Here is a 7,138-nt window from a genome sequence, read left to right as displayed (position 1 = left end):
AACTTACTATAGAAAATTGGGAGTGAAATTATCTAATCTATTTGAAGAATCACCGTGACTATGACAGTTATAAATTCAAGTTGATACATGTATGTTTTATTTGTGTTGCTATTTGTGATGAAGTTTTCCAAAATGGTGAACAATTTTTGATAAAGTTCTCAACAAAAATATTATGATCTTCTTCTGATTTACATGGTAGGTATGTGCCTGGAAAAAAAAATCAACACATGTTAAAACCATGCAAAAATTACTTTATATTTATATGTTTTTTAAAAAGGAACAAAAATCTCAATTCAAAAAATGGGTCAAAAACCTTAACAAATGCCTCATCAAAGAAGATATACATATGGCAAATAAGCACATGAAAACATGTTCCATATCATATGTCATCAGGGAAATGCAAACTAAAGCAACAATGAGATACCATTATATACCTATTAGAAAGGCCTAAATATAGAACACTGACAACACCAAATGTTGACAAGGATGTGGAGCAACAGGAACACTCATTTATTGCTGATGGGAATGCAAAATGGTACATTCACTTTGGAAGACAGGTGGGCTCTTTCCTGTAAAACTACAGTAATCTTACCACAATCTTGTTCAGTGATATTTACCCAAAGGAACTGAAAACTTATGTCCATACAAAAACCTGCACATATGTTTACAGAAGCTTATTCACAATACCAAAACTTGAAAGCAACTAAGATGTCCTTCAGTAGGTGAATAGATAAACTGTGGTACAATCAGACAATGAAATATTATATGTTGATAAAATGAAATGAGTTATTAAGCCATGAAAAGACATGAAGGAACCTTAAAACTTAAATCAAAGATCTTAAGCTACATACTGTATGAGTCCAACTATATGAGTTCAACTATAAAACATTCTAGAAAAGCCAAAACCATAAAACCAGTAAAAAGATTAGGAATTAAGGAGATGGAAGTGATGAAAAGGAGGAGCACAGAAGACTTTTAGAGCAGTGAAAGTACTCTGCATGATGCTATAATAGTAAATATATTTGTTTAGATTATAGAATGTACAACACCAAGAATGAACCCTAATGTAAATTTCAGACTGAATGATTATGATGTGTCAGCGCAGGTTCATAGACTGTAACAAATGTACTGTTTGGTGGATGATGTTGACAATGGTGGAGGTTATGCATGTGTAGGGACAAAGGGGTATATGAAAAATCTCTGTATCTCTTTCTCAATTTTGCTATGAACCTAAAACTGCTCTAAAAAACAAAGTCTGTTAAAAAAAAAGAGTAAGGTTTATTATTAACAAGTGTTTACTCTGTGTGAAGTATAACAATAAATCTGAAAGTCAGAGTATGCCGAGAAATTAATTCTTCAGTGTGCAGAACTCTCCTCCACTTTAAAAGACAATTTGGGGGAGGGGACGTCCTTAATACTTCTAAAGGCCAGAGTGCTTCCCAGTCTTCCTCTACAAATGTCCAGACCTCCCCTGGGGGTGGTAGCGCCCCCCACAGAGAAAAAGTTTCTTCAGACTCTTGCTCTCTGCATGATTTCCTAACCTTTCATCACCACCCACAATGCAAGTCCTTAATTTTCTTCTCATTACTTCTCATTACTTCTAAAGTCCTATTACTTGAGGATGCACATCTTAATACACTACCAGGCTAACAAAATCTCAACTAGGGAACTTATCTCAATATCCAATACAACAAAATGTATAATAAAAAATGAACATTCCCAAGAAGAGCAAACTTTTCTTCATGACTAATTTCCTTTTGCATAAAGTATTTTTTTCTAAAACATAGAATTAATTTTCACATATGTGTCCTGGTTCACACCCTATGTAGGACACGACAGAAGCCCATATGTCGAATAAAGAATGATGATGAGTTAATAAGTTCTCATCTGTATGACAGCTAACACAAATACAGGTAAAAATGTTATCACTTAGTAGAATAGGCACTTGCACGCACGACAATAAACAGTGAAGATGTGCCAGTTCATCTCATTGCCAATGAATTGGCTCAATTTATTCATCATTTTCTCACTTGTTAGACACTGTGGTCTAGCTCAGTGAATTTAGAAGGTTAAAATTATTGTTCCTTTGTGATATTTGTCTATTCTTACACTTAATATTAATCTAAGAAGCATGTTTCATTAGTAAGAACTCGCCACTTGCTAGAATAAATTCCAGTGGACCAAGGCTTTTTGTCATTTCTATCTGGTGATATATTCCAGAATCTAGAAGAGGGGCTGAATGTAATAGATGCTTTAAATCAAGTTTGGAATGAATAAAAGAATGAACAAATGAATGTTGTGTCCAATATGTGTGAAGTACCATGATAAACAAAAAGGTAAAAGCAAAAACAAAAATTTAGGTTGGTGATTCTCTACGGCTTTCCTGCCCTCATGGAACTCTCAGTCAATTGAGGAGACATACTCACATTAGTGACGTGCATGCCAATATATATTTGTGTATAGTCTTAGGATAATATTAAAAGTAGAAAACAAATATTTCCTGTGAGTCAAAAAACATTTGATAAAATTTAAACTAAAGCAGGGTATCTTACTCTCAGCACTATTGACATTTGGGGCTAGACAATTCTTAGTTTCGGGGGGTTGTTTTATGTATTGTAGAATGTTTAGTGTCAACTCTCACCTCTACAAGTAAACGCCAGTAGCAAGCCACCAGTTGTGACAACCAAAAAAGTCTGGAGACAAATGTTCCTCTAAGAAGAGAAACACTGCTCCAAAGAATATGAGTTTATCAGACAGAGGAAAGGAAGAGGAGAAAATCATGAGCTTCTGCAAGATAGTATCTGCACTGTGTTTATCTCTGCACTCTAGTATATGATAAATTCAAAAAATGTGCTATATTTATATTGCTCTTATAATCTATGAAGTCCATTCATGCACATATGATCCTTTCAAAAACCTTACATGAAAATGGGGTTGACATTTACTTCTTTCTTTATAAAATAAAGACACAATCCAAAAAAGAAAAATAACATGTTCAGAGTTAACCTGAGATTTTAGTGGATTTGTTTTTAGGATATTCTTTCAGTATTTATTGCATTTTGAGCTATTCTAACCACTCAGATTATTTATTTTTCCAATCTATACTTGGCTGCATTAAATCACGATTGTTTAATAACTTTCAACCAATAGGTTCCTTCTGTTTCACGCTGTCTACTCTATGTCAGACACTTTGCTAAATGCTGGGGGTAAAGCCCTGAGCAACAGGTTTCTTTTTAGAATGCAAATACTTGACAGCATATTGAAAGTGGGCCATTTTCCCTTAAAGGATTAAAATTTTGAAGTGGAAAGGAAGATCTTATAACTCTAAAAGACGGTTTGGGGGAGAAATTAAAAAGGAAGAAATGCAGTCTGGCCCAAGAAAACTGAGATACTTTCCAAATAAGGCCAGAGAAGTGCAAAGCCGGATAAAAACAGATGCCTGACCAAAAAGAGTGATTCATAGCAGAAATGTAAAACTTGAGGAGCTAGGAAACCTGGCTTCGCTTTCCTGCTGTTTCACTACTGAAGTGTTAATCCTGAGCAAAGTCATTTAACAATTTGGGTCCCACTTCAGATTATCTCAGACTCTAAGGACAGTTTAACATGGATTTGGAATGTCAATGCAGTTCCCAAATGTTACCTAGCTGCTAGGCCATTGCCACTGCTGCTTCATTGTCCTTGTGAAAAGAAAGAGAACCAGAAGGATCTCCAAGCATAGTTTCAAGTTTTGTTAAGCTTAGCTCTGGGATGCTTTGAGTGGGTTGCATAAAAAGGATGTCGGTAATGTGAAAGCCTTCAAGGCAGAGTGGCTCCAGCCAACTGCGCCCATTAGTCTTAAAACCTTTTGCCCAGGGGTACCTCCAGAACAGTTGTGCTTCCCTCCCCGAGTCTCACCTGAGGTAAAGCCAGAAGGCCAACTGTTATCCCTTATGACTCCACAGGGAGCTGCAATTGAAAGAACTTTCTTACTGGATTCTCCACTTATACAGGTACTCTCCCCTTACTGGAAGACTCTGCCCTAATTGTTAATTATCCAAGAGAAGATTCCCCCTCTTTTTGCTCCTCCCAAATGCAGAAAAAAACAAAAAACCAAAACCAAAAAACAAAAACAGAAACTATGAAAACTGCTTTTATTAAGTAAACTATATGAATGCTCTATTTTGGGGAAGAAGAAAAAGTGTAAATAAATTAATCGTAGTCCATAGAAACCTGTGCTGTGTATTCATCATGCAGTGGCAATTGTTTTTCAGATCATTAATCCCGTTGAGAAACAAATTGACTTTGTATGGTGAACACACAATGCAATATACAGATGATGTACTACTGAATCGTACACTTGAAACCTATATAATTTTATCAACCAATGTCACATAAATAACTTTAATCGAAAAAAATAAAATTTAATTTCACAGTAAAAAAAGTGAAAGCAAAGATTCCTTTTCCTTAACAACAACAATACATATGCACCAAATTTTGTGTCATTTTCAGGTGACATAGGAATACTCTAAAGCATTGAGTTAAACCCAGTTTTAAAAGTGCTGTCTTAACATAGCTATAACATTAGTTATTTACATATTCATGATTCCTCAAAGCTATTTCATTGGTTGCACAAGGCACTTGTGGGAGGAGATTGTAACCTCAGATTACTACTCTCTACCGTTTGAGAAAAGAAATACATTGTTAGTACCCTACAACTCTATGACACCATATCCCAAGCACATTATTTGAGCAGATATATTCAGATTCCTTTCAATTTAATAAAAATACTGATGAGACATGTCAAGCGACATATTCCAGGTTTACTGGAGAAATGTCATTGATATGCTCTGACTCCCCACAGCAGCCTACAAATAGGAATGTCTTCTTATCAACATGTTTGCACTAGAACAGCAACGGTGACCAAAATATGTGGCTATAACCTCAATGACATTCACATCTATGTCAATTAAGCTGTCCTCAGAGTCTGTGGTTATCTGTTGGCTTTTGCTCATCTAACAATTTTGATGTTCAATTTGAGCGTTTACAACATAAGCAGGAGGATAAAGTCCCAAGAATCATCTCAGATGTTCCAATCAAGCACCTGGGTGAGTGCACAGGTAAACTGAGAATATCACAATATCAGCTAAGTATACATCCTTTAGGAATGATTCCAGGGAAAATTGCTGTGCAGATGAAAGAAAGGCTATAACACAGTCCTAAATACATGTAAATACACACAGAAGTTTTGATTCTCACAGGATGACTGAAATAGGAATGACTAATCTCTTCCACAAACATTGAGTTTTTCAAACTTCACAAAGAGTGATGAAAATGTAAAAAAATGGCACAAAAGTCTGGGATAGGACTCCATTAAGATATAAAGAAACCATTAGCACAACTCATTTCTCTGATGTCGATTATTACACAATGCTGTGCTATCTATTATGAAAATTTCTTAACAAGCTAGCAAAGAATAGAAAGGAACATGTAGAGGCAGGGTAATGGGGATGTAAACACATTATATTGCTCGTAGAAATTGTATGTGTTTGATTAGCAATCATACTAATACAATTTAGAGCAGTGCAATGTATACTTATCTTTCCCCTTGATTCTGGAGGTATGTTTTACATTAAACAAATATATTACATGACTCAAGCATCTTAATTAAATCTGAAAACCTTTGTTCCTCAAAGTCTATGAGAGCCTGCCAGGTAGCTATGTGGAAGCTATTATAGCATGAAGAAAGTCATTCACTCAGAGGGGTCCAGAGTCTGACAATCAGGCTAAGTAAGAGCAAGAAGAGCTAAACACCTAGGTTCCTTTCTAATGTATCCTCCTCATCAGTGTGATCACATACTAACCAGTCTTCTTCCCTTCCCACCAAGGGCCTCTGTTAATGTGTTAATGACTACAACTCTCACTCCAAAGATAAAGCCTATCAAGACACCCTGATTGTCCATTTATCTAACCCCTAACTCCACCAAGGGCCTCTGTTAATGTATTAATGACTACAACTCTCACTCCAAAGATAAAGCCTATCAAGATATCCTGATTGTCCATTTATCCAACCCCTAACTCCGTCTTCCAAATCCTCTCTCTGGCCTCTTGCTGATTTCTAGAAAGATATTAAGAAAGAAATTATTAACATGAACAAAGATACATCAATATAATGCAATTATAAACATAAATGACTGTGTTTAGCTATACCTATGAACAAACATTAACATTTGTCAATAATAAATGAGAAAAATTAATGTATATTGCCAGAAAATATTTTTGAGTTTTATTAATATAAAGAACACCAAGTTATTACTATTTTATAGGAATATAAATTAAATATGAAGAAACACAAAGAGCAGGAGTATGATAATGCAGCAAATGTGAAAAGCTGGCATAGACGCTCAGGCTTAAATTTGGGGTCTTTGTTAGTCATCAATCTTTATTTGACAATTTAACTCATTGTTGTGCTAAACTACTATTTTGCTTTCCTTAGTCCTCCCTTAAAGAGCACAATTAACGAATTGTAAGTACTGTTTTTGATATACAATTAAAGGTGAAATATCCTGGAAAGTTTATTAAAATTACTTTATCTCATCTTCAGACAATTGTTGAAAAGCACAAAATTGTGTTGATAGATTGAAAGACTTAATTTCTTTTTTACCATCAGCAAGTGATGATTTAAAAAAAAAAATGCAAATGCATGGATTTGCTGGACTGAAACCATGATTTCCACATCAGTAAATTAGTTCAAAATAAACATTGCAACTCCACTAATTCAGGTCTCTCCGTGATCACCACTGCCATATTACTTTGAAAAAAATAATTGGGCCACCAAACAATCTTATCATATTGATCTTTTTGGGAAGTGTCAGGTTAGTGTTACATTTTAGCACAAATCATTAAGACTCTGTTGCTTTATAGCATTCAAAGACCCAAACACATGCAACTCTGGATATGAATTAGAGAACTATATTCAGAATGCAAAATTCACTTATCAAAACAAGTAAATATTATATATTCTTCTTGTTTGTAGCCTAGGTAAGAAAATAAGACATTTCAATGAGAAATTTAGAAATTAAATACATCTAGACATTATCAAAGATCATCCAAAGATTATTTTTGCTTTATCGAGCAAAATTCACCAGTTCATACCCCTCTA

At 34.7% G+C, this 7,138-nt stretch overlaps 1 protein-coding gene across 5 annotated transcripts in view; it reads right to left on the bottom strand.

The window, feature by feature from the left end:
- FGF14 (fibroblast growth factor 14) overlaps positions 1-7,138 on the bottom strand; it is a 580,805-nt gene that overhangs the window by 277,280 nt on the left and 296,387 nt on the right. The gene's annotated exons all lie outside the window — the stretch shown is intronic.

The sequence above is a fragment of the Pteropus vampyrus genome, unplaced genomic scaffold (assembly GCF_000151845.1).
Source record: "Pteropus vampyrus isolate Shadow unplaced genomic scaffold, Pvam_2.0 Scaffold83, whole genome shotgun sequence".
NCBI classification, from domain to species: Eukaryota; Metazoa; Chordata; class Mammalia; order Chiroptera; family Pteropodidae; genus Pteropus; species Pteropus vampyrus.
The sequence above is the reverse complement of the archived record's forward strand: the minus strand, read 5'-3'. Positions and strand labels throughout refer to the sequence as shown.